At 42.0% G+C, this 27,850-nt stretch overlaps 1 non-coding gene across 1 annotated transcript; it reads right to left on the bottom strand.

The window, feature by feature from the left end:
- Window positions 1-15,151: 15,151 nt before the first annotated feature.
- On the bottom strand, window positions 15,152-15,257 carry LOC132618929 (small nucleolar RNA R71). The gene has a single exon (XR_009574394.1). It is a non-coding gene; the product is annotated as a small nucleolar RNA R71 (small nucleolar RNA).
- Between the last annotated feature and the right edge of the window lie 12,593 nt (window positions 15,258-27,850).

Raw genomic sequence — 27,850 nt, 5'->3', positions numbered from 1 at the left:
AGTCTCAGCTGAATGAGAACATAGACTACATGAAACTTTTGGGAGAAGAATGTCTTGATAAGTTAATGTACTACAACCCTGAAAGGTGGAGCAAGGTTTACATGAAATTTACCACAAAGTATGAAATTATAGACAACAACATGGCTGAATGTTTCAACTCTTGGATATTGGCTGCAAGGCACAAGACTGTAATAACTATGCTTGAAGAAATAAGAGTCAAAATGATGAAGAGAGTAGGACAGATGAGGGAGTTTTGTGACAGTTGGATTCATGACTTTTCTCCAATGGCATTGAAAGTTCTGACAGAGCATACTGCAAGGTCTATGAAATGCAGTATTGAATGGAATTCTGATACGGGGTATGAGGTTCTTGAAGGTCATTTTAGACATGTTGTGGATCTGCCTAGACAAACTTGTTCTTGTAGAGCATGGATGTTGAAAGGCATCCCATGTCCTCATGCAATTGCTGCTCTTCACCACAAGAGGTTGAACCCAATGGATTACATTTCTCAGTGGTATTCTAGAGATACCTATATGAAGACATATAGCTACTTTATTCAACCAGTTATGAACTTGAAGATGTGGCCACCATCCACAAATCCTACTGTTATACCACCTGAAGTGAGGAAGATGCCAGGCAGGCCTAAGACTATTAGGAGGAAAGAGGCAAGTGAACCCAAAAAAACAGGAAAACTCTCCAAAAGGGGGGTTGAAATGACATGCAGTAAGTGTCATACCCCAGGTCATAATAAAAGGAAATGTCTTAGAGAGCCTACAACTGCTGGCCCAAGTGCAAGTGCTTCTGCTGGCCCAAGTTTAGTTGCAAGTGCTGGCCCAAGTGCAAGTGCAAGTGCTTCTGTTGGCCCAAGTTCAGGTTCTGACCCAAGAAAGGCACCTGCTCCAACTGGTAGAGGAAGGGTTAGGCCAAAGGGATCAACTGAAAAGGCAAATAATTTCACATACTTCATGTACAGTTCAGTGCTGAACTAGTTGCTAATATTTTGGTATAATTTGTAGAGTGTTGCTACTAAAAGGCCAAAGATGGTTGGAATGGGAGTGTTGCACTCACAAAGTGGAGCAACTATCATCAATGTAAGACTGTTCTATGTTTAACAATTAAATAACATTTTATGAAATTAAGTACCACTAACAAGTAGTTCTATTCATTTGAGCAGCTCGGATTGCCTAGTGAAAAGGTTCGAAACATCAAATCTAGTGCAGTTGTCACTGGTGAACTGCAGCACAAAGCAAGTGGTGGTGTGAAATGGCAAGGAAGACAAGCTATGACCTCCAGGCAGCTTCAACAAGGAAGGAACAAAAAGCAGAGTCAAACCAGGACTAAAGCTGTACAAATGAGCCAAGGCAGCACCACTGCCTTATGAATTTGGCCATTCTAGCTTTACTGACTGTTTTTGGTAGCTGTGACTGCTTTGTGAATTTGTTTATGTAGTTTTTTAAAAACTTTGTTTAGGCAGCTGTGACTGCATTTGGTTGGGGTTAACTACAGGCAAAATACATCAAATCTATATTTTGAGTAAAGTTTAAGTTGTGATTTGATGTATTTTGCCTTAACGATATGTAGTGGTTTGGTAGATATGACTACATTTAAGTTTGTTTTGGGCAATTGTGACTGCACTTGAATTGGCAGCTGTGACTGCATTTAACATTAGTTCTTGTCTATGTAAAGTCACTCTCTTTTGATCAATGGGTATGTAGCTGTGACTGCACTTGAATTGGCAGTAATAAGCTGTTTTGTTTGATTTTATCATTGGCAGTTTTGTTAGCCTTAATTGTTGGGTTGAATGGCACTGATTTTGTTCGGTTTTGGTCAAGTCTTGGTACACTTTTTGAAGTCATTGTAATCTGTTTTCAGAATTCAAGATTTTGACCATTTCCTTTGGCTTCTTTAAGTGAGGTGGTTGGGGGTTAATCCTTCACCCAATTCTTATTTAATCATAGTTCTTTCACTAATTCTCATTGCAACCCCTCAAACCAAAAATGACTACCATCCTAACGACATTTGAGAAGAAGTTAACAAAATCATACGTTGACAAGGATGACTTCATATTTCCTTCTCATACTTTCCAATTCCTTCCAAACCATGACCGTGAAGCGGTTGTTCTTCACAATGCTCACGCCTACTATATGCAATATAAAGTGGGTGCATATAAGCGTCTTTGCTAAGGATGGAAGGCGTTTGTTGATGACAGCGGACTGCAAAGAGGAAATGTTTTGGAATTTCAAGCTTGCGAGGTCAGCAGGCGCATATGCTTCTTCGTTAATAATAAGGCACCGAAGATCGTAATTATAGAATAGGTCTCTTTATTTATTTTCATGTTTTATGCCTTCAATTAATGAAAGTTCTTTCAATGTTAAATGAAATTTTGTCACTGTTTTATGCCTTATACTTACTAATTTTGCAAAGCAATTGCACAAGACTAAGAATTACACAACAACAACATTACAACCAACATTTCCATTTAATTTCACAAAATGCCAACACTAACAAGTTGTTTACAAAACTACCAAGTGCAACCCCGCTAACGACATGCCAAACTACAACAAGAGCTTAGGGCAACTTCATTGAAACACCTCTAAAAAAATGTTTTGAAATAGAAAACTTACTACTACAATACAAATACACAATAATGAAATCAAAAGAACTTTCTCCCTTTTCTTGGACTTAGCCAACTTGCTCTTCCACTTCTTCTCTTTTTCCTTCATCTTCTTATTGTCTTCTCCAAAATTTTCTGGTTGAATTTCTATGTTGTTCATATCAATTTTGCTTTCCACGGAGTTTGTTGACGGAGAAGACTTGTAATCATCTTTTCCAAAAGCCTCCAATGATGTTTCAAGTTCACCAATTCTTCCCACCAATATAGGAATAACAAATTTGGATCTTGGATCAATGTCAGCATCCTTCCAAAGATAAAAATCACATGATCTTGCACCCTAAAATGTAATAAAATCAATTAAAAAAACCAGTCTTTCAATTCTTCAATGTCCAATATTTGAAAGGCAAATTCACTTCTTCAAAGTTCAATTTTTGAAATAAATTTCACTTACACCATAATATGGACAACTCCAATATCTTCTACCAGGGTTCCTTGGGGTCTAAGAAGTCAACAATGGCAAAAGAAATCCATGTTTGCATCGCACATCCTTCAACTCATGATCATCCTCTTGCTTACAAAACTTACTTAAGCCTATTTTAGCCATTGCATAACAATTTTTAACAGAAAAGAGAAAAAAAATCAAATTAACCAGACAAATGCAAGAGTACGAAACGAAAGAGTACAGCTGCAAAATGAAAGAGTACAGACAAATGCAACAAAAAAAAGGGTGAATCCGAGCGATTTTTACAGCTGCGAAATACAACAATACTTGAGCTTATACAGTAGAACAAACTAAATAAAGTTGAATTTAGTTACCTTTGATTCAAAAACAACTAGTCTTGAGCTCCGATTTGGGCGTGTTCTTCAGCAAATTTAGGGGAGTGGGAGTTAGGGTTCTAAACGGGTATGGGTAAATGTTGGTGGGTGAAGTAAATGTGGGGTGGGTGAAAATTGGTTTGAAACGTATTATTAATTAGGATTTATCAAGTTATTTTCCATTTTTTTAAAAATTATAATGGCCCTTTTTACAGCTCCAACGCGCTAAAAAATGTGGACAAATACGCGCCTGAGTTTTGGTCAGTGGAGGGGTAATTTAATTCACTTTTAACAAGTTAAGGTGTGTGATAGGTCGCTCGTATATTTTAGGTGTGATATCGACATTTCGGGTATAGTTCAGGGGTGTTTTGATGTATTTTTCCAAATTGGATAGCATCTAGAAAAAAGAATGTGCCTCCTCCCGTTTAGCAGGAATTCGTCGATGCCTTCATTCGCCATTATTTGCCACCCGATGTCCGCCGAGCTAGAGCGGATAGATTTCTAAATTTGAAGCAAGGAAATATGAGTGCCCGGGAATATAGCCTATAATTTAATTCCGTGGTTAGGTATGCCCCGACTATGGTGGCCGATATGGGAGATAGGGTGCACAGGTTTGTGAGTGGTTTGGGGCCACATTTGTTCAAGGATTGTTTGACGGCTTCGCTACAAGAACGGATGGATATTTCGCGAATACAAGCCCATGCCCAGAACTTAGAGGGACGACAGCCACCACCAAGAGGTAATCGTGATATTGATAGAAGGCAAAGCAAGAGGGCCAGATCTATGGGGGCAGGCAGTGATTATAGAGGGGGATCGAGGCAGACTTATTCCCAACATTCAGGCCAGTCGGTGACTAGTGCACCTCCTCGATTCACGGGTAGGAGATTTGATCGCTCCTTTCGTTCAGGACTGGGTCAGAGTTTGAGGACCCCGGATTCTCAGTTCAGGGAAGATTATAGTCAGAAGAGACCCTCAGTACCGCGATACAACCAGTGCGGTAGACTACATTCCGAACAGTGTCGCCAAGGTTCGGATGCTTGCTATGGCTATGGCCAGGTTGGGCATGCGAGATTGCCCGTCGACGAACGGTGGAGTGGGGATTCAACCCACAGGATCAACAGTTGGCTCCTCTTCAATGCGCCAGATAGGGCAGACTCCTCAGATTCCAGCGGGCCGAGGTAGAGGCCGAGGGGGATTACCTACTTCAGATGCCACTCAGCCCCGTATATATGCTTTAGCTGGACGACAGGATCTTGAGTCCTCTCCAGATGTGGTTACAGGTACATTATGCATATTTTCCTATGATGTATATGACTTGATAGATCCGGGTTCTACTTTTTCCTTTATTACCCCGTATGTTGCTGGTAGTATTGGGGTGAAACCTGAGCCAATCAAACCTTTTGAGGTATCTACTCTGGTTGGTGATCCCGTGATAGCTAGGCAAGTGTATAAAAATTGTGTGATAGTGATATGTGATCTCCAAACTAAAGCTGATTTAGTTGAGCTTGAAATTTTAGAATTCGATGTGATTATGGGTATGGACTGGTTGGCCTCATGCTATGCTAATGTTGATTGTCGGATGAAAGTAGTTCGATTTCAATTTCCGGGAGAACCCGTGCTTGAATAGAAGGGTAATACAGCGTCTCCAAGAGGTAGGTTTATTTCCTATCTCAAGGCAAGAAAGATGATAGCCAAAGGCTACATTTATCATCTAGTCCGAGTTCAAGATACCGAAGCAAAGTCGCCAACTTTCCAATCTGTTCTGGTAGTAAATGAATTTCCGGATGTATTTCCAGATGAACTTCCAGGCCTTCCTCCAGAAAGAGAAATTGAATTCACCATTGATGTGTTGCTGGACACCAAGCCTATCTCTATTCCTCCTTATCGAATGGCTTCGGCAGAATTGAAAGAGCTAAAAGCGCAATTAAAAGATTTGCTTGAAAAGAGGTTTATTAGACCCAGTTCATCGCCGTGGGGAGCACCAGTTTTGTTCGTGAGAAAGAAAGATGGTTCCCTACGAATGTGCATCGATTATAGGCAGTTGAACAAGGTGACGATAAAGAACAAATATCCTCTCCCCAGGATTGATGATTTATTTGATCAACTACAGGGTGCCAAGTGGTTTTCTAAAATAGACTTGAGGTCAGATTATCATCAAGTGAGGATTAGAGAAGAAGATATTCCCAAAACAGTTTTCAGAACAAGATATGACCATTATGAATTTCGGGTGATGTCGTTTGGGTTGACCAATGCTCCGACCGTGTTTATGAATTTGATGAATAATGTGTTCAGGCCACTCTTGGACTTGTTTGTGATAGTATTCATTGATGATATTCTGGTGTATTCTCGCATAGAACCAGAACATGCAGATCACTTGCGTATCGTACTTGGAATTCTTTGAGCTCGAGAATTATATGCAAAATTTTCAAAGTGCGAGTTTTGGCTGAATTCCGTAACATTTCTGGGCCATGTTATTTCAGATGACGGTATTCGAGTTGATACTCAGAAAATTGAAGCGGTAAAGACTTGGCCAAGGCCTACGACACCTACAGAAGTTCGTAGTTTTCTAGGATTGGCAGGTTATTATAGAAGATTCGTAGAGGGCTTTTCATCTATTTCAGCCCCATTGACAAAGCTAACCCAGAAGTCAGCTAAATTTCAATGGAATGACGCTTGTGAGCGCAGTTTCCAAGAGTTGAATGACAGATTGACCTCAGCTCCAGTCTTAACGCTTCCAGAAGGGTCAGATGGTTATGTGGTATACTGTGATGCTTCCGGTGTTGGGTTAGGATGTGTGTTAATGCAGCACGGTAGAGTTATTGCTTATGCCTCGAGACAGCTTCAGAAGCATGAAAAGAACTATCTGACTCATGACCTCGAATTAGCTGCAGTTATTCATGCATTAAAGATATGGATACATTACTTGTATGGTGTACATGTTGACATCTATACCGATCATAAAAGCCTTCAGTACATTTTCAAACAGAAGGAGTTAAATCTGCGACAAAGGCGGTGGGTAGAATTGCTGAAAGATTATGATGTGAGCATCTTATACCACCCCGGAAAAGCAAATGTGGTAGCCGATGCGCTTAGCCGCCAATCCTTGGGTAGTTTATGTGAAGTCCCTCCGGAAAAGAAAGATACGGTTCATGAGCTTTACCAGCTAGCTAATCTCGGAGTGCATGTAATTGATTCAGGTAATGCAGGGATTTGTATTAATGATTCCACAGTTTCGTCCCTAAATGTAGAAGTGAAAGAGCGTCAGTATGAAGATCCTCAGCTGAGCCAGTATAGAGACATACTTCATGAAAAAGAGAGATCTCCATTTAAAACTTCGATGGATGAGATTCTTAGATACCAAGGAAGGATATGTGTTCCGAATGTTGCAGAATTGCGCCGACGAATTCTGGAAGAAGCCCATTATTCTCGGTATTCTATTCACCCAGGTGCAACAATGATGTATCACGATCTCAGATTGATATATTGGTGGATTGGCATGAAGAGAGACATAGCAGAATTTGTAGCCCAATGTCCAAATTGCCAACAAGTAAAGATCGAACATCAAAAGGCAGGAGGATTATTGCAAGTAATGGAAATCCCTACTTGGAAGTGCGAAATTATCAATATGGATTTTATTATAGGATTACCTCGTTCCCGAGGCAAGCATGATTCTATATGGGTGATCGTGGACAGACTCACGAAGGCATCCCATTTTCTTCCAGTCAGAACCACATACTCCACAGAAAATTATGCCAGATTGTATCTCAAGGAAATTGTGCGACTTCATGATGTTCCATTATCCATTATTACAGATAGAGGAGCACGGTTTACAGCCAAGTTCTGGAAGTCCTTTTAAGAAGGTCTAGGTACGTAGGTGAAGCTTAGTACAGCATTCCATCCACAGACCGATGGACAAGCCGAACGTACTATTCAAACTTTGGAAGATATGCTACGGGCATGTGTATTAGATTTTGGTGGTAGCTGGGATGATCACTTACCCCTTATTGAGTTTGCATATAACAATAGCTACCATTCCAGTATTCAAATGGCCCCGTATGAAGCTTTATATGGAAGAAAGTGTAGGTCCCCAATTGGATGGTTCGAAGTAAGGGAAGTACAGTTAATAGGCCCTGAATTGGTCCAGCAAGCGGTAGAAAAAGTCAAAGTGATCCGAGATCGATTGCTGACAGCCCAGAGTCGCCAAAAGTCTTACGCAGAGAACCGCCGGCGAGACTTGGAATTTCAGGTTGATGATTGGGTGTTTTTGAAGGTATCGCCAATGAAGGGAGTGATGAGATTTGACAAGAAAGGGAAATTGAGTCCCCGCTACATTGGACCCTATAAAATTATCCGTAAGGTAGGCCAAGTAGCCTATGAATTAAACTTATCTTCGGAGCTTGAATCAGTTCACCCAGTTTTTCATGTCTCAATGCTCCGCAAGTGTGTTAGAGATCCTACGAGGATTTTCCCAATGAGTGATGTGCAAGTGATAGAAAAGCTAACCTATGAAGAAGTCCCCATTGCCATTCTAGACAGGCAAGTGCAAAGACTTCGAAACAACGAAGTGGCCTCAGTTAAGGTCCTATGGCGGAATAACAATAGAGAAGAGATGACTTGGGAAGCGGAACAGGGAATGAAATCCAAGTATCCACACTTATTCCAACCCCCAGGAGAGATTCAAGATGAAACGCCGACAATATAAGGTATGTATGCAGTAAATGAAGTGTAATAATTAGAATATCTGAACACCCCTATTTCCATCATTACTCAGATATTATATCCCCTATCTTCGGGAGCTTTCGTAAGTCTTTCTTAGAGTTTTACTGTGTTGTAGCCATGTGAGGCAGATTATTATGGGTTGTTGTGACAGGATGGTAGCGCCATATTACAGGGGAAACTCTGGCAAAATTTTTGTAGAATTCCCGAGTACTTAACATTCGAGGACGAATGTTCCAAAAGGGGGGAAGATGTTACACCTCGGAACTTTGGGTTGCTGAGCGGTGAAGGGACTAACGTAAGTTAAGGTGAACATGATGTCCCTACAAGTAAGAAGGGATACTTAATAATTCTAATTAAGATTCCAAAGAAGTTAGAGGCAAGAGAGAAAAGTTCATCAAATGAAAACTTCACCGTAGTTCTGCGAAAGGGGGGTTCGACGGTCGTTCTTTGTACCGTCGGACGAGTCGACGCTCCGTCGATTGTGCCGTAAAATTGAGCTGGAGCGAAGACCATTCGACGAACAGGTCGACGCTCCGTCGATCAGTTCGACGAACCATCCTTCTCACCGTAGAATGAGAGGAAACGACAGATTGCTCACTGGAAATTTAACGACTTCGATGATCAGATCGACTCCCCATCTATCCAATCGACGCTCCGTCGATCGCACCGTACATCTCGGTCGGGATTGATTTCATGAATTAATATAAGGACCCCTCCTTCATTTTATTTCATTTCATCTTCCACTCTCCTCTCTCCAAAAACCCTCTAGAACATTCTCCATCATTCATCCACAAGAAACTAAGGGAAAACCAAGATTTACTACACCAAATCCATGAAATGAAGTGTATGAAACCCATTAAAAGTTCATTTAAGCCAAGAAAACTCAAAAGAAGTGAGTTAGGGTTTTGGTGCAAGAAGAGGAGCTCCACTTGAGTATTGTTCATCCATCATCTAAGGTGAGTTTTATGACCCTTTTATATGGTTTGAGTGGTTAAAATTTGAAATACTTGGATTGTGGAAAGACATAGAAATTGGGTCATGAATGTGTGAATAGTGTCATTGTTGAATAGTGATTGGGATGAATCATGAATGTTGGTATGCTGTGATTGTGAATATGTTATAAGTGACATTTAGACCATGGAATAAGTATTATATATGAGAAAACGCGATAACGAGTTATAATCATAATTGTGGAGAAATCAAAGAGAAATGGTGAATTTTGGTAAGTGTAGATAAATGATGATTGTTGTTGCTATATTATGAATACTGATATTAACGTTGGGAGTTGATATAGAATGTGGGAAAAGTAGTATAAACAAAGGAAGTAGTGAAATGATCTTATAGCCGAGTAACTAATGTTAATGTGATTCCTCTTGAAGGAAGAAACGTGGGCACCAAAGGAAACCAAGCGAACGATAGATTAGTTAAGCGCAAAAGGGATGTGAGGCTAGTCCTTTCTTTCTATGGCACGAATCCTATAGCATGACTTTCTGTCTTCTCCATGAATCTCTTAAGTTCCGGAAAGATATGAGCCTATATTCCTAAATAGCTACACAAGGTAATGAGTTAAAGTATAGAAGTTCTAAATGTTCATGATATGATGTTCCTAAAGCGTCAATGCTTTCATTTATTGCTTACACTCACCTCATATACTATTCCCTTCAAGGTGAGGCAGGATGTTAATGAGTGCTCCATAAGGAAATCGGGGGATCACGACCTTACGTCACCCCGATAAAGCATAGTTGTCCTTGAGTCTTTATGCATGCACTATGATGAGCATATTATGATGATGATATAACACCGCGCCTATTTGGCCGGGCAGTCACCGCTATGGCGGGCAGCTATACAACATGGCCAGATGGCATGGGCAGACACCACTAGTGGGCGGCATGAGATGATACCCCAGACGCGGGAGGCCTGGACGCAGGCTAATGATTATCACACTGATCCGATATGGACGGGCAGTTTGTACATTTATGCATATATGATATGATGGTGATTTTGAGCAAGCCAGCATGCATCATTTTCTTTATATTTGACAGTCAGATACAGATGTTCCTTATTGAGGCTTCCTTTATTTCATCGACGTAATAATAATATTATTGTTTATGCCCCTCATACTCAGTACATTGTTCGTACTGACGTCTGTTTTCTTTGGACGCTGTGTTCATGCCCACAGGTAGACAGGGAGGTGATCTTGATCCAGACTCGTAGGAACTGTTAGCTGTTTGAGAGAACTTCATTGTTCCGGAAGTGCTTATGGTTATCCTTTTATGTACATGTATGTTTTGGGCACGACGGGGTCCTATCCCGTCCATATGTCTAGTACTCTAGTAGAGGCTCGTAGATACGCAGTGTGGGTGTTATGGTCTCACGAGGTTGCTACCATGTATATATATATATGTATATATTATTTCAATGACCAAAAGGCTTGTGCATATAAAATTATTTACGTCTTCGAATGAAAGATGATTTTCTCATACTTTGAGTATAATTTTGATAAAAGAACGTTTAATGAGTATGATAAGCAGTAGAATGAGGGGTGCTCGCTGGTTAGCCCCGGGTACCCGTCGCAGCCCCTGGTCGGGTCGTGACAATTATAAATATATATTCCCCCACTTAACAAAACCTAAATACCTGAAACCCGGTACAAGTGATCAATCAAGCATTTAAATCAAACATATGATTGTTTATGTGCTATGTTTTTTTACTTGTCAACTCTATGTGATATCTTGCTTATCTCTTATTGCATAACGACCTAACATTGTTTGATTTTGAGTTATTCTTTTCCTATAGAAAGAGAAAGTTGATTCGTGTTCACACTGGCTTACTTCACAAGATTGAAAGCTACAATAGCATCCCTGTCCCAACAAGACTGAGGCAAAGACACAATAACTCGTACTACTGAGAATGAGCCTAACTGGACTGTCCTCGCTCTTAGAGAGTCACCTATATAAGAACTACACGAGTCCTCGCCTACTAAGGACACGAAGAAAATACTGTTTGAGAAAATCGCCGACCTCCAAGATAAGGTCGCACGGACCGATACTAATGCCGCCCGAGAGGCACCTACTGAAACTAGAAGGCCTCCGCCGCCTTTTCTATATCTGAGCTCGCCCTTACCGGATCATTTTTCCACCTACCTCACTGTAACCACTATACCATTCACGCCAAACCCAATCACTGTTGGACACATTGGCACCTTATACCATATACCGCCACCGCCCAACACTATCCGAGTCCTCGGGACCACTCATTTTGTTCCCTTCTATAAAGCACCACAAAATACCCGCCCTAGCTCCGCTATACGACCAAGTACCGTCTATCTATCAACCACCAAAACTACCCATATGCCCCAAAATCAACCATACATCTAACGGTTTCTTTCCACACACCTGTCACTCCAAACAACTTTTCGCCCGATCATCAAGAAATTGATCATTAGGAAGAGATGGAAAAGGCATGGAAGGCCGAGCAAGGGAAACAAGAAGAAATCCTGGAGCGCAAAATGGCCGAGATGCTCGAGCGATCCGTGAGAGCTACTCGCACAGCTACGGGTTTGAGCTACAATGATCTGTGCATGCACCCAAGTTTAGACTTGCTCGAAGGTTTCAAAGTGCAACGTTTTGAAATGTTTAATGGAACGGGAAATCCCAAGGCCCACTTACAAGCTAACTGTGACCAATTGGTCGGTGTCCGAGATAATCAGGCACTCATTATGAGGTTGTTTAGCCGAAGTCTGACCAAGGAGAATTCTGAATGGTTCACGACACAACACATACGATGTAGGACCACATGGGAAGGTAGAGGTTCTGTTTCAACATGGAAACAGTACCAGATCGGTACTATTTGGAAAAGATAAAGCAGAAATCCACTGAAAATTACCGCGAATACGCAAGTAGGTGGAGAACTGAAGCCGCTCGAGTACAACCGCCAATGGGCGAAGAAGAATTGGTCTCAGTCTTTATTCGTTCCTAAGATCAGACTTCTACGACCGAATGCTGTCAATGGCAAGAAGGCCATTTTCCGAACTTGTCAAAATGGGGGAGGCCGTAGAGGATGGTCTTAAGTCAGGACGAATTATAAGTATAGCCGAAAAAGTTGTCGTATCAAGCTCAACGGGCTTCATCAGAAAGAAGAAAGAGGACATGGCAAACATTTCACATACTCCCAGCCCTAGAACTAAAAGAAAGAAAGATTTCCAGTCTCTGATGGAAGTTTATGCTTCACCACCCCAAAATACCTATACACCCGCTTCATACAACGTAATGCCTGTATATTACGCACAACCAACATTTCAAACACCAACCCCTAATTACCAAGCTCCAAAAAAACCTTCAAACTTCACCTCCAAATTTCCAAAATCCCCCTCTAAATTACCAAGCTCCACCTCCAAACTACCAAACTCCCGCACCTGCCTACAAACCTCAATGAAACAATCCACCCACAAATTGTCAAAACCAACCACCATCAAATGCTTACAACGCGCCACGTCAAAAATTCGAGAAGAATCCTTCCTGCGTGTTTACTCTGTTGATGGAGACTCGAACCAAACTATTTAAGAGGTTGAGTGCTGCCGAGATGATCCAGACACTTCCCCCGAAGATCGTTGACCCAAAGAACCGATTCTATCGAGCAGATCAAACATGTGCCTACCATTCTAACGACATAGGGCACAGTAATGAGGATTGTATGAATATAAAGTACAAAACATAAGATATGATTGACAGGAAAGAAATCGTGCTTCAAACGGCTGCGCCCAATGTAAACACCAACCCTTTTCCTAACCACGACAACAATGTGATCCATATGATTGAAAGGGACGAAGATTGGGTCGCAGGCAGGCCCGCAATCTGAGACTCTATACACGAACTCGAGTGCACAGTGGTATCACTTTCTTTACCCACAGTTCAAGGTGTTAATTTCTACGCCAGCTGTTGACATGTAGCCAAAGTAGCAACAACACCCCTAGAAAAGAATTTGTGGTGAAAGTAGCTGCGGCCCATGGAATGACAAGGTCGGGAAGATATTATACTGTCGAAGATTTGGCCCGGGGGTGATGTGGCGTGATTTTTACGCCAAAATCGATACTTTTCGGCCATAAGTTTTACTTGTTGTTAAGCAAGTCGATGTGATTTTACGTGTTTCTTAGTGTTTTTCAGGTAAAGGAACAGATTTGGCACAATCGTAGTTGAAGTTCAGAACCAGGTCGTAAATTGAGGTTTACGGCTCGTATTCTACAATACGGGCCGTATTCCGTGGTCGTATTAAAGGATTTCAGAAACAGAAAGTCAAGCTGAGAAAATGGTGATTTACGAGCTCAGTTTACGGACCGTATTTAAGTTTACGGTCCGTATTCCATCACGTATTTAGTCATTCAAGCGTCTGGCAGAAAGTCTGAGATTAGCAAAGTGAAAGACGACCAAGAAGTTTACGGACCGTAAACCACTTTACGGCCCGTATTTTGGAAGGTTAAGTTCCACACAGCTGAGAAGAAGACGAGGGCGTAAACCATTTTTACGGTCCGTAAAGTGATTTACGGACCGTATTTCATCATGACGGGACTGAAGAGCAAAATCTGTAACTTATGTAATTTCAAAACCTATAAATAGTCATTGTAGGGTTTTAATATTCATCATTCAATATATTTTTATCTCTTGACTTAGGATATTAATTCTCTCTAGTTTTTGAAGATTCAAACATCAATTCAAGTATTACGAATTCATTTTTTATTCCAAAGTAAGCAATTATGAATTCTTCAATTTCTTATTTCTTGTTCTTGTCATGAGTAACTAAATTCCCTTACTAGGGTTGTGAACCCAATGATGGGTGTTTTGTGATTGGGTTGTGATTGATATACAAATAATGGATTATTAGGGTTTAGTTATTCTTCATTCTTCATTCATAATTAATGGTTGCAAACATTGATTAAAGCCATAAACCCTAAATTTATTTGGAAAAATAATTAGGGTTGGTAAGAATAATTAACAAGAACTCAAAGCTTTAAACTTTGTTTAATAAATTCACTTAGGAATAAGAGGAATTTACTTGGCATGATTAATCGTTCTTCATAATCACTTTCTTATATTTGGGAAAATCATAGAAAGATATAATCTTTATTTATTGGGAAATAGTAGAGATTCACATAGAGATTAAGTGCATTCATAGAATGATCCATTACAAGTATATCAAGATCAATACCCATGATCATACACTCTATCTAACGGGGACACAACCTTAGTTTCTTTTACCATAAATAGTCACCAAAGCAATAATTTAGCAACTAGTCATAGAAAAAAACAACTTTTACACAAATTATCGGATTAAGACATTAGACCTAGAACTTAGCACCTACGACTTTAGTAACCTTTTCACACCATATTCCCTGTGGGATTCGATCCCAACCTCGTTGGGTTACTATATTTGACAACGTCCGCGTTATACCATTAATAGGTGTAATTTGAGCGTATCAAATTTTTGGCGCCGCTGCCGGGGAATACAGTTTTCAAATTACTAAATAGTGTTTGCTTTGATTAAAGTCTTTTGCTTATTCCATCACACCTTGTTTTCTACTCTGTGTAAACTAGGTGAACATGAATCAAAATCAGCAGAATCAGTGTGCTGGTAATCAGATGAATCGGTTGAACAATCAGGCGAATGAATCTGATGATGAGAATATTTTTGCTGAACTTGTTCAAGAGGAGGACTATGCATCTGCTATTGTTCAACCTCGAGTTGGAGCTGCTACAGTGAAAATTGACTCATCTTTATACCAGCTGTTGAAACTTGAGGGATACTTTCGGAACTCTACTGAGAATGACCCTCAACGTCATTTGCAGAATTTTGTGGATGTGTGTGCTAATCGGTTGAGGTTATTCAAATATTCCTTAGCTGGGGAGGCAAGAACATGGTTCGAGAAGCTACCCCGAAATTCGATTACTTCATGGGCAGAAATGGTAGCTGTTTTTCTTACAAAGTGGTACCCCCCTAGCAAGAAGGCTGAGATTCGCGACAAGATTTATGAATTCAAGCAGTGACCGGGGGAACAACTATATGAAGCCTGGGAGAGGTTCAAAGAGTATTTGCAGAAGAGCCCGAATCATGGTTTTCCGGAAAATATATTGATGGAGAAGTTCTACATAGGGTTAGATCCAGTGACACAGTCAGTAGCTAACAACGCAGCTGATGGGTGTTTTATGAACAAGACCTTTCAACGAGTGACCACCATACTTAACAAGCTGACAACTCATAATCAGGCTTGGCACTCAAAAAATGCTGAAGTGGTACCATATGGTAGTGCTATGCTCCAGAATATGGTGAAGGAAAATCAGGATACCCAGCAAACATTGGCAGAGCTTGCAACAAATATTTCCTTGCTTACGAAGAAGTTCTATGAATCTCAGATCAAAAAAGTAAATGTTTGTGAGGATGATGTAGTTTTTCCAAAAGGGATGTACCATGCTCATGATGGTCCATTCCTTGATGGGCCACCCATGCAGGTTGAAGATGCCAATTATGTTAATAACTCTCAAGGGGGGTATCAAAGACAGAATTACCAAGGTGGCTATCAAAATCAGAATCAATGGAGACCTCAGCAAGGTCAAGGTGCTTACAACAACTCTGGGAACTACAACAATAATTATGGTGGTGTGAACCAAGGAAGCTACAACAACAACGATAATTTTGGGAGCAAGAGTTCCAATCCTTATATACCACCAAAAGGGCAGTCGACAGAGCAGGGTAGTTCAAAAGTTAAAGCAATGCTTGAGAAGATTCTGGCTAATCAATCGAAGTCTGAAAGGACTTTATCTGGGCTGACAGAAACAGTGGGTTCTCACACAGTGGCTATTCAGAAGCTTCAGTCCCAGATGAGGGATATATCCAGAGAGCAACACCCTCCTAAAAAGGGAGGACTTCCGAGTGACACTATTCCAAATCCCAAGAATGGGGGAGGCGGTATAGACCGTGCATTTGCCATCACTACTAGAAGTGGCAAAACAATACAGGGGGCTGCTGAGGAGGTGACTGATCTTGAGCAGATAAATGAAGAGAATGAGGTGCGGTCTGAAACACCCATTATTGCTGATGAGAGGCCTACTGACAAGAAGGTTGGTGATATTCCAGAGATGGTGAGAGAAGCTGATGACACAAGTAAGCAGGCTGTAAAAGGGGCTCTCCGCCCTTTGACACAGCTTTTCAAAGCTAAACCTCCTTTTCCTCAGAGGTTGGTAAAGAAGAATGAAGATGCGAAGTTTGAAAAGTTTTATGATCAGCTGAAGCAGTTATCTCTAAATTTTCCCTTCTTGGAAGCTGTCAAAGAGATGCCCGGTTTTGCGAAATATCTGAAGGAGTTGCTGACTAAGAAGAAGACGGTTCAACATGAAACCGTGAGTTTGACTCACACTGTGAGTTCTATTATCTCAACCACAACTGTTCAGAAAAAGGGAGATCCTGGGGCTTTCACCATTCCTTGTTCTATTGGGTACCATGGCTTTGCTCGCGCTTTGTGTGATAATGGGGCGAGTATTAATTTGATGCCCCTTGCTATATATAAGCAATCAGGTTTGGGAATGCCACGGCCGACTACGATGAGGTTGCAGATGGCTGATAGGTCTATCAAAAGACCTGTTGGGGTGGTTGATGATGTGATTGTGCGGGTTGGTGAGTTTTTGTTGCCTGCTGACTTTGTGATTCTTGACTGTGCTGTTGATCGGGACATTCCTATCATTATGGGGAGGCCTTTCCTTGCTACAGGGAGGGCTTGATGGATTCTGAAAAAAATGAAATCAAGTTTTGAGTCAACAATGAAAAAGTGACTTTTCAGGCTAACAAAGGGATGAAGTTACCAAGTGCTTATGAGAGCATTTCGGTAATTGATTCATTTGATGTAGTTGATGATGCAGTAGAGTTCAAAATAGAAGAAGAGAGCTTGGGTGAGGCTTTGGCTGGCATTCTGATGAATTTCGATGCTGAAGACATGGAAGGCTATGAGGAGACAGTTAACTCACTTGTTGGGTTGGCCTCATACACATACCACCCAAAGAAGCTAAGTCTTGATCTGGAAAATAGAACAACTCCTCTAGCAAAGCCTTCGATCATTGAGCCACCTAAGTTGGAGCTTAAGCAGTTCCCGTCACACCTGAAATATGAGTTCCTTGGTCCCGACAGCACATTACCGGTGATTGTTTCAGCTTCATTGACTGAGGAGCAGATTGTGCAGCTTTTGGAGGTATTGAGGGAGTATAGGCGTGCTATTGGTTCGACCATAGCAGATATTCGAGGTATCCCATCTGGGATCTGTGAGCACAAAATTCAGTTGGAGGAGGGCAGTAAACCAAGTGTAGAGCATCAGAGGCGACTAAATGAGAATATGCAAGAGGTCGTCAAGAAAGAAATCATCAAATGGCTAGATGCAGGCATGGTTTTCCCGATCGCTGATAGTAAATGGGTGAGCCCGGTCCAATGTGTTCCTAATAAGGGCGGCATCACTGTTGTACCGAATGCTAAGAAGGAGTTGATCCCGACCAGAACTGTCACCGGTTGGAGAGTTTGCATGGATTATCGCAAGCTCAACACAGCCACGAGCAAGGACCACTTCCCTATGCCCTTCATTGGTCAGATGTTGGATAGACTAGCAGGGCGTTCTTATTATTGTTTTCTTGATGGTTATTCGGGTTACAATCAGATCAACATTGCTCTGGAAGATCAGGCGAAGACCACGTTCACTTGTCCTTATGTGACATTTGCATTCAGCCGGATGCCTTTTGGTTTATGTAATGCACCAGCGACCTTTCAGAGGTGCATGATATCAATCTTCTCCGACATGGTGGAGCATTTCTTGGAGGTGTTCATGGATGATTTTTTCGTGGTGGGTGACTCATTTGATGATTGTCTTGGCCATCTGGGTCAAGTGCTAAAAAGGTGTGAAGAGACTAATCTGGTGCTGAACTGAGAGAAATGCCATTTTATGGTGAAGGAAGGAATCGTCCTCGGTCACAAAATCTCTGAAAAGGGAATCGAGGTCGATCAAGAAAAAATTGATGTGATCTCCAAACTTCCTCCACCTATCTCAGTCAAAGGTGTCCGAAGTTTCTTGGGGCATGCTGGGTTCTACAGGCGCTTCATCAAAGATTTCTCTAAAGTTGCCAATCCTTTGTGAAAGCTTCTTGAAAAAGAGGCTAAATTTGTGTTTGATGAGAAGTGAAAGAAGGCGTTTGAGGAGTTAAAAGTGCGTCTCACTACTGCTCCTATTATTGTTGCTCCTGACTGGTCCCTACCATTCGAACTGATGTGTGATGCTAGTGGTTTTGCGATTGGTGTTGTGCTTGGGCAGAGGCACAATAAAATTATGCACCCGATCTATTATGCTAGTAGAACACTGAATGCTGCACAGATGAATTACACAGTGACGGAGCAAGAGCTCCTTGCCATTGTGTTTGCCTTCGAAAAATTTCGGGCCTACTTGTTGGGGTCCCAAGTTGTGGTTTATACTGATCATGCATCTTTGAGATACCTCATGGCAAAGAAGGAAGCAAAGCCGCGACTGATCAGATGGGTGCTACTGCTGCAAGAGTTCGATTTTGAGGTAAAAGACCGAAAGGGCACTGAAAACCAGGTGGCTGACCATCTCTCTTGGCTTAAAGAAGCTGGGAGACTGTCTGATGAGCTCGATATAGATGATGCTTTTCCAGACGAGAGGGTGTTGGCGGTGTCAAATGAGGTAGCACCATGGTATGCTGATTTTGCCAATTATTTGGTAACAGGTATAGTTCCCGATGATATCAAAACTTACCAAAAGAAGAAATTCTTGCGGGATGCTCGGCAGTACTATTGGGACGAGCCTTATTTGTTCCGCACATACGCTGATAACATCATTCGGTGTTGTGTTCCGGAAAGTGAAGTGATGGCAATTCTAAAGGCATGCCATGACTCTCCTGTTGGGGGTCATCATAGCGGAAACCGGACTGCAGCCAAGGTACTTGAGTGCGGCTATTACTGGCCGACTATTTTTCATGATGCTAATCTTTTAGTGCGGTCCTGTGATCAATGTCAAAGGCAAGGGAATATCAACAGAAGGCAAGAGATGCCTATGAATTTTGTGATGGAGGTGGAAGTGTTCGATGTTTGGGGGATCGACTTTATGGGACCTTTTGTGAGTTCTAGTGGAATGAAATACATCTTGGTAGCTGTGGATTATGTGTCAAAATGGGTTGAGGCGGTGGCTTTACCCAATAATGAGGCCAAGAGTGTTATGGGGTTCCTTAAGAAGAACATATTTACTCGTTTTGGTACTCCGAGGGCGATAATCAGCGATGGTGGATCCCACTTTTGCAATAAAGCGTTCGCGGGACTGATGGAGAAATATGGTGTAAAGCATAGGGTGGCAACGCCTTATCACCCTCAGACAAGTGGACAGGTTGAAGTGTCCAATAGGGAGATCAAAAGTATTCTAGCAAAGACAGTGAATGCCAATAGAACTGATTGGGCCCGCAAGCTCGATGACGCTCTATGGGCATACCAGACTGCTTTCAAGACTCCAATTGAGACTTCACCCTTCAAGCTTGTATTCGGGAAAGCTTGTCACTTGCCGGTTGAACTTGAACACAAAGCTATGTGGGCGCTGAAAAAGCTGAACATGGATTGGGAGGAAGCAACCAAGCTGCGGTTGTTTCAATTAAATGAGATTGATAAATTTCGGTACCAGGCATATGAGAGTGCATCCGTTTATAAAGAAAGGATGAAGCAATACCATGACAAGAAGATTCTGAAGCGAGAGTTCTACAAGGGCGACTCTGTATTACTGTTTAACTCTCAGCTGAAGTTGCTACCGAGTAAGCTTAAATCCAGGTGGTCGGGTCCGTTTGAGGTGGTAGGTGCTTCACCCCATGGCGCGGTTGAATTGAAGTCCAGAGATGGTACCCGGACATTTAAGGTGAATGGGCAGAGATTGAAGCACTATCACGGAATGGTGTCGGAGGATAGGGTTGTTGATCGCTACAGGTTGAAACACCTCGGAACGAACAATGATCTGGTGTACCAAGACAAGGAGTGATTAGTCACCACTGTCGTGCCGCGACGTTAAATTAAGCGCTTCTTGGGAGGCAACCCAAGTGTAATGTTTATTTTTCTTTGTTGTTCTTCGTACATATAGGGTAATGGTTGTTTTGGTGCAGGAATATATGACAGGAAAAAAACATTCTGCTGAAATGCAGGTCAGTTCAATTGTCAAACACTGTTCCACTACATTGCAAAAGACGCCTGAAGTTTACGGACCGTATTTCACAATACGGCTCGTAAACCAGGGCGTATTTAACAATGCTGCAAAACAGTGAGCACTGTAATGTAACATGCTGGTTTACGACCACGTAGGATGGACCGTATTTCACAAGACGGTCCGTAAACCTCAACGTAAACTAACATGAGACAATACAGTGCACTGCCCACAATAACATCTCTAAATGCGGGCCGTAAATCAATTTACGGACCGTATTTAGAATAAAAAAAAAAAGAATAACACAACGATTTAAATATAACGAGCAGTTTATATCAAGGGCAGAAGAACTCAAACACCACCAACTTAATATCACCCCCACGATTTTCCCACCATTAATATTCTCCCTCCATTTTTTTCAACTGAAACGATCCCTCTTCAACTTCCCTTTCATCCCCAAGACTTCTCACAATAAACCCATCACTTTCCATCTTCCTCACCACCATAAATACACCAACCCCACTCACCAACTGACCCAACTCACCACAAATTCGTATCCCCTTCTGCCTTAGGTTTAAAGTCGTTTGTGATTCAAGTGTGTTCTCTCAAAATCTGTGCCTACAGTGGTCAGTTAGTTCTTCACCAAAAAGGTATAATTGGATTTCCTTATTCTTCTACATCTGTGAGTTTGAACTTGGTGGTAAGTGATTGTTTAGACTGGGTTTGTGAAGTTATGCATTTGATACCTTGGTTAATGATCTTGTGGGGGATAAATATGTTTAACTCTTTCAAATTCTTGTGGGTCATTGTTAATTAAACCCAAATGGGTTGGAGGGCATTCCATACTTCAAATTCAAAATTTGAAGTTTTGGTCTGCCCACCAATGGCTTGACTCTGCGGGAATTATGAAAATTGGTAGAAAATGGGTGAAGTCTGAGTAACCTAGGCCCCGAACACAATGTGAAACCACGATGTGCAATGAAATTTTGAAATAAAAAAAAAGTGTGTCTGTCTGTGGTGCGTAATACGACTTCACTTTACGGACCGTATTTCACTTTACGATCCGTATTTAAGCATGTATGATTGAGCAGATTGTTATCCAAAAAGGAATCCCAGTTTAGGATCTCACTTTACGGACCGTATTTCACTTTACGGTCCGTATTTAAGCTTATAGAATGGGACATCATGTTATCCACTACAAAAGCTCAGTTTACGATCGTACTTTACGGACCGTAAACCAGTTTACGGTCCGTCTTTTGTGTTTACGACCACAGACAGAACATGTATTCTGTGCACAGTCATATATTCTTATTTTTGGTTGATTGTTCCATGGTAACCAATATGTGGTGTCTTTTGCAGGAATGGGTCAGAAAAGAAAAGCAACGAGAGCGGGGGCCCACAGCACGGGCAAGAAAAAGAGAGCGCGCTCGGATTCAAGGATGATAGATGAACCTTCCACTTCGGAAGGGGAACAATCAGGATCCGAGTACGCCGAGGTCATACCGCCACCAAAAGTCCGGGGGGCCCCCACCCAAGACACAATGGCAACCACATCAACCCTGCTCTCACCCATGACTCCATCAAAGTCTGCGTCGGAAGCCTCCCAGTCTGAAGAGGGGGATTCTGACGCGGAATCATCAAGCAGGGGGGATGCCACCCAGACTCCACCAGAGAGTGACTCAGTAGGGCCTAGTGAGGGCAGTGATCCAGGTGATGGTACGCCGCCTAAGGGTCGTAAGCTGGTCGTCAGGACCAAACATTTGGATGAAGAAAAGCTGCGGTTCTCGGTAAAGGGGTCAAAGGAGTTGTATGACCAATGGATGGCCGGGTCTGAGACTGGTGGGCAGCCGTCGAGGAAAATATTTGAAGAACGGCGGCTGATTTTCGATGGTATTTCAGCTTATCCACAGCTGGATGATACCATCAAAGGGTACAAGTTAGATGCATTCACTCATGGGCCGGGATAATACGCTCCACATATTGTGCGGGAGTTCTATGCCTCATATGGGGCCGTCCTGAAGTCGATGAAGAAGTCGAGTCTTGCTTGGCATCAGATCCCCATGCTGGAAAATGTGACGGTCCGGAACTCCCTGGTTCATATTTCCTCCAAAGCCATTAACAGGGTCTTGTTTGGAAATGATTTTGTGCCTCCTACTGATCTGCGCTTGTTCCTAGACAAACAAGACAGAAAGGACGACAAATCCGTCAGGAAATGGACTGCAGCAGCTATCACATCTGAGCCACATGAGCAAAAATGGGTTAATGATTGGAAAGCAAAGATCACTAAAAGCTGTTTGTCCACAGAGGCTAAATTCTGGTGGACGTTGCTGTGATACAGGATCACGCCAACCCAGGCAGATAATACCCTGTCCACCAGTCAGGCAGTGACCATTGCCTCCTTCATGTCACGGTACCCGATGGATGTTGGCGGGTTAATAGCTGAGGAGCTGCACATGCGGGCACACAAGCCCAGCCAAAACATAGTCTTTCCGTGCCTTATCACGGCATTGTATCGACGGGAAAGGATAATTCCGCTTCCAGATTGGGACGGTACCATTACAGCTGCACATATAGGGGATTGGCGTAAAAATAAGGTGATAAGCAAAACGGACCGGGAGGCAGAGCAGTCCGGCGATGACTACGACACTCAGTTAGAGATGAGTCCGAGCCGTGCCTATGGTACTGATCTAGTAGGTTCCGAGTTTGGTGCTAGCACGACAGGGCCGGAGGCTCCCACGACAGGTGTCCCAGCTACTGTCGATACAAAGGGTGATGCAGCCACACTAGCTGTTTCGGAGGCAAGACCTCCCCCACCACATCCGGACACACAGGGTCCTCCTTCGGGGTCCGCCACTGCTGCTGCGACAGCCGAGCTTGCTGATCCAGAGGTGGGGTTGCTACACTTCAGCCCTGCTAACTACAACCAAATCGCAATCAAAGCGGTGCGGACCGAAAGGCAAGTAGACAAAATCTTGCAAATATTCAGGCCGAAGGTGGCGAGGATAGTGCAGCAACTGGTCACTGAGGCAACCACAGAGATCCGTGCGGAGTTTGAGAAAAAGCACGAGGTGTATCAGGCTCGACTAGACAGCTTTGAGGCGAGATTGTTGAGTCGAGAGCAGACCGCACCCGGTGGGGAGTCTAGTTCTTTGAGGAGTGAGTTGGAGAAGCTGAAAAAGGAGCTTGACACACTCAAGATGCACGGGATGGTAGCCGCACCAGCACCAGCAGCACGGGCCATTTTGCCTAGTACGTTTAAGGTGCTGGATTTGCTTGATTCTGGGGAGGAGACGGAGGATGCTAAACCCTTTGTTCGGGGTACTAGAAAGAGGGTCAGTGAGTCATTTGAGGACCCGGAAGAGTTGGCCAGGAGATTAAAAAAGACTGAAGAGAAGGATCTACAGCAGGTGATCTTCCAGTCATTGGTTGAGCCGCCGCGCCAACCTGGAGAGTCCTCAAGTCAGCCGCCGGATGCGGCGGGCCAGCCATGAGATGTTCACAGCATTCAGGTATATTTTTTTTCTCGCTCCCTTGTTCTTATATTTGAAGCACTCAGACAGTGCTTGATTTTTAGTTGGGGGTGGGACTAATTGATAGTAGGGTAGCGTAAATATGTGTTTAGGAACCCCCTCGGCTTTTCTTTGCCAGAATTCTTTTCCTGAGGGGGGTTTATTTTGTTGAAACTGGCAGGTTTAGGATGTTTCTTAGGTTGAGTAGAATAATTTTGACTTATTTGGTGTTACTTTGTAACTGATGGCATGTGTTATGGTTTGTTGAAAATTTTGGACCCCTCAGAAATTTTGAAAAATGCATACTTAGAACAGTTAGTGTCTGACATGATTGATTCTTTATATGACATTGTGATTATTGGGGTATTGTGTGTGATGAATGACTACGTAGGAGGCCACAAGTGTAAAAATGATTATTCTTATGCCGATGTGTGTGTGAGTTGTTAGTTTTGTCCTGTTCACGCATGTATAATCTAGAACTTGCCCGGTTAGTCTTGTGTGAAATCCGAAAGTTAGTTTGGTTGTGAAATGATCTTAGGCTTTCTTTGTGTTAATAAGTTACTTTGCCTAAATAAGCCTCACCAAAAGCTGAAAATATCACTAGTCTTCCCCTTTTGAGCCTTTTTGACCCTTTTTCTTGGCTAGCTGATTGAAACCTCACCCGTTGTGAAAATTATCCACCTTCGAAACTGTTTCCTCCTTGATGCTACTAGATAGACGAGGCAAAACACCTAAGTTGGGGGTAAATTAAATGTGAAGTAGATGTGAGAACAAAGGTTGGGGTGGTGAAGTTTGCTAGTAGAGAGTCGATGTGGTAGTTGATACTATATATATATATATATATAAAAAAAAACCAGGAAATTGAAACACAAAAAGAATTGCTAGTTGGATAGGAATAAAACCACATCGAGGTCGAAAACGTTAAAGGAAAGACGGGGTTGGAAAGAAAAGAGGCGAATCAGGGTAAAAGAGATGTTGTAGTGTCAAGGAGGGTGAGTTACTAATACCCAAAAAGTATCCTACCCGTCCCTAAGCCTACATTACAAGCTGAAACAAGTCCTAATGTGATCACAACCGAACGAGCCTAGGATGAGAACACAAAAAATAAGGGCAAGCCTATGGTATTTGCATGTGTGAATATGAATTCTTTGTGAGTGTTGAGTGTTTTTCTCTTCTCGTTCATCTTCGTCCCATTCTTGTCGTATATATGTGTGTTGGGACATTCTTTGGTCTATGTGAGGGCATAAGGATGAGAATTGAACAAACTAAAGTAACCGCCGAAAGTAGTGTTTGTATGCATGATAATATGTTCGATAATGTAATGTCATGTATTGAAGCGTCATGGTTAGTCATAACATTCTTAAAGTGTGTAATATTGCTGTACAATAGACAGTTGAGGTCGTTAGTTGAAAGAAAACATGCATGCCAGAAGTTCCGAGGCAAAACCGATGTAGACATTTTTATTCTGTGATATCTAGGTGTTAGATTGAGTCATTGCGTGGTATGGCTTGCTTGAGGACAAGCAAATACTTTAAGTTGGGGGTGTTGATGTGGCGTGATTTTTACGCCAAAATCGATTCTTTTCGGCCATACGTTTTACTTGTTGTTAAGCAAGTCGATGTGATTTTACGTGTTTCTTAGTGTTTTTCAGGTAAAGGAACAGATTTGGCACAATCACAGTTGAAGTGCAGAACCAGGTCGTAAATTGAGGTTTACGGCTCGTATTCTACAATACGGGCCGTATTCCATGGTCGTATTAAAGGATTGCAGAAACAGAAAGTCAAGCTGAGAAGATGGTGATTTACGAGCTCAGTTTTCGGACCGTATTTCAGTTTACGGTCCGTATTCCATCACGTATTTAGTCATTCAAGCGTCTGGCAGAAAGTCTGAGATTAGCAAAGTGAAACACGACCAAGAAGTTTACGGACCGTAAACCACTTTACGGTCCGTATTTTGGAAGGTTAAGTTCCACACAGCTGAGAAGACGACGAGGGCGTAAACCATTTTTACGGTCCGTAAAGTGATTTACGGACCGTATCTCGTCATGACGGGACTGAAGTGCAAAATCTGTAACTTATGTAATTTCAAAACCTATAAATAGTCATTGTAGGGTTTTAATATTCATCATTCAATATATTTTTGTCTCTTGACTTAGGATATTAATTCTCTCTAGTTTTTGAAGATTCAAACATCAATTCAAGCATTACGAATTCCTTTTTTATTCCAAAGTAAGCAATTATGAATTCTTCAATTTCTTATTTCTTGTTCTTTGTCATGAGTAACTAAATTCCCTTACTAGGGTTGTCAACCCAATGATGGGTGTTTTGTGATTGGGTTGTGATTGATATACAAATAATGGATTATTAGGGTTTAGTTATTCTTCATTCTTCATTCATAATTAATGGTTGCAAACATTGATTAAAGCCATAAACCCTAAATTTATTTGGAAAAATAATTAGGGTTGGTAAGAATAATTAACAAGAACTCAAAGCTTTAAACTTTGTTTAATAAATTCACTTAGGAATAAGAGGAATTTACTTGGCATGATTAATCGTTCTTCATAATCACTTTCTTATATTTGGGAAAATCATAGAAAGATATAATCTTTATTTATTGGGAAATAGTAGAGATTCACATAGAGATTAAGTGCATTCATAGAATGATCCATTACAAGTATATCAAGATCAATACCCATGATCATACACTCTATCTAACGGGGACACAACCTTAGTTTCTTTTACCATAAATAGTCACCAAAGCAATAATTTAGCAACTAGTCATAGAAAAAAACAACTTTTACACAAATTATCGGATTAAGACATTAGACCTAGAACTTAGCACCTACGACTTTAGTAACCTTTTCACACCATATTCCCTATGGGATTCGACCCCAACCTCGTTGGGTTACTATATTTGACAACGTCCGCGTTATACCATTAATAGGTGTAATTTGAGCGTATCAGGTGGGCGCCTCGCAAAGAAGGGAATCAAAAGCGATCAATCACTGAAGGCGAGGCAGAAGATTTCTGGCGCCAAATGCAGCCGAAAGAATACTCCATTGTGGAGCACTTAAAGAAAACACCGACCCAGATATCTGTACTAGAACTCTTGCTAAGTTCACCCCAGCACCGTTTGGCTTGAATAAAGGTATTAGAAGAAGCCCACGTCCCAGCCGAGACAAGTAGTGAAAATTTGGAAGAAATGGTCACCCATGTCATGGAGGAACACCAAATTGCCTTCACTGAGAAAGTGTTGCCCAAGGAAGGCACAGATCACACCAAAGCGCTGCATATCACTGTTATGTGCCGCAATAAAGTAGTTACTTGGGTTCTAGTTGACAATGTGGCTAGGCTCAACATTCGCCCCTAGTCTACTCTTATTTAATTAGGTTATGACCTCGAGAAGGTTCATCAGAGTCATACTAACATACGGGCATTTGACGGAGGTCGATGTGAAGCGACTGGAGAAGTTGACCTTAGCATTCAAATAGGGCTAGCAAAATCTGCTACCGAATTCCAAGTCATGGAAATACCCGCAAATTATAACTTGCTACTGGGAAGGCCATGAATTCACATGGCGGGAGCTATTCCATCTTCCCTCTGTTTTTCTTTAAAGTTTTTCTAGGATAGCCATGAGGTGGTGATTCACGGAGAAGGCAGCATTCATAACTACTCAGACAATTCTGTGCCTGTCATCGAAGCGGTGCCAAAGGGAATAGACTTCCATTTGACAGAGTTGGTGGGAGCTTCCCACCAGATAGATTCCACAGAGGCTCCCTTACCGCAGTCTACAAGACGATTGCATCGACTATGCTCCAGAATGGGTTCGAACCCAGGAAAGGTTTGGGAATGAATCTACATGGCATTACAAATCCAATTCCCATTCCTCAGGATAATTTCGCTTTGGGCTCGGTTATGTTCGCAATCCTATTCCAGATCTGTACTAGTCATTTCCAAACAGAATGCTTATGCAGAATGATGC

The sequence above is a fragment of the Lycium barbarum genome, chromosome 1 (genome assembly GCF_019175385.1).
Source record: "Lycium barbarum isolate Lr01 chromosome 1, ASM1917538v2, whole genome shotgun sequence".
Classification (NCBI taxonomy): domain Eukaryota; kingdom Viridiplantae; phylum Streptophyta; class Magnoliopsida; order Solanales; family Solanaceae; genus Lycium; species Lycium barbarum.
Note: the sequence above shows the minus strand (reverse complement) of the source record. Positions and strands in the feature narration are given on the sequence as shown.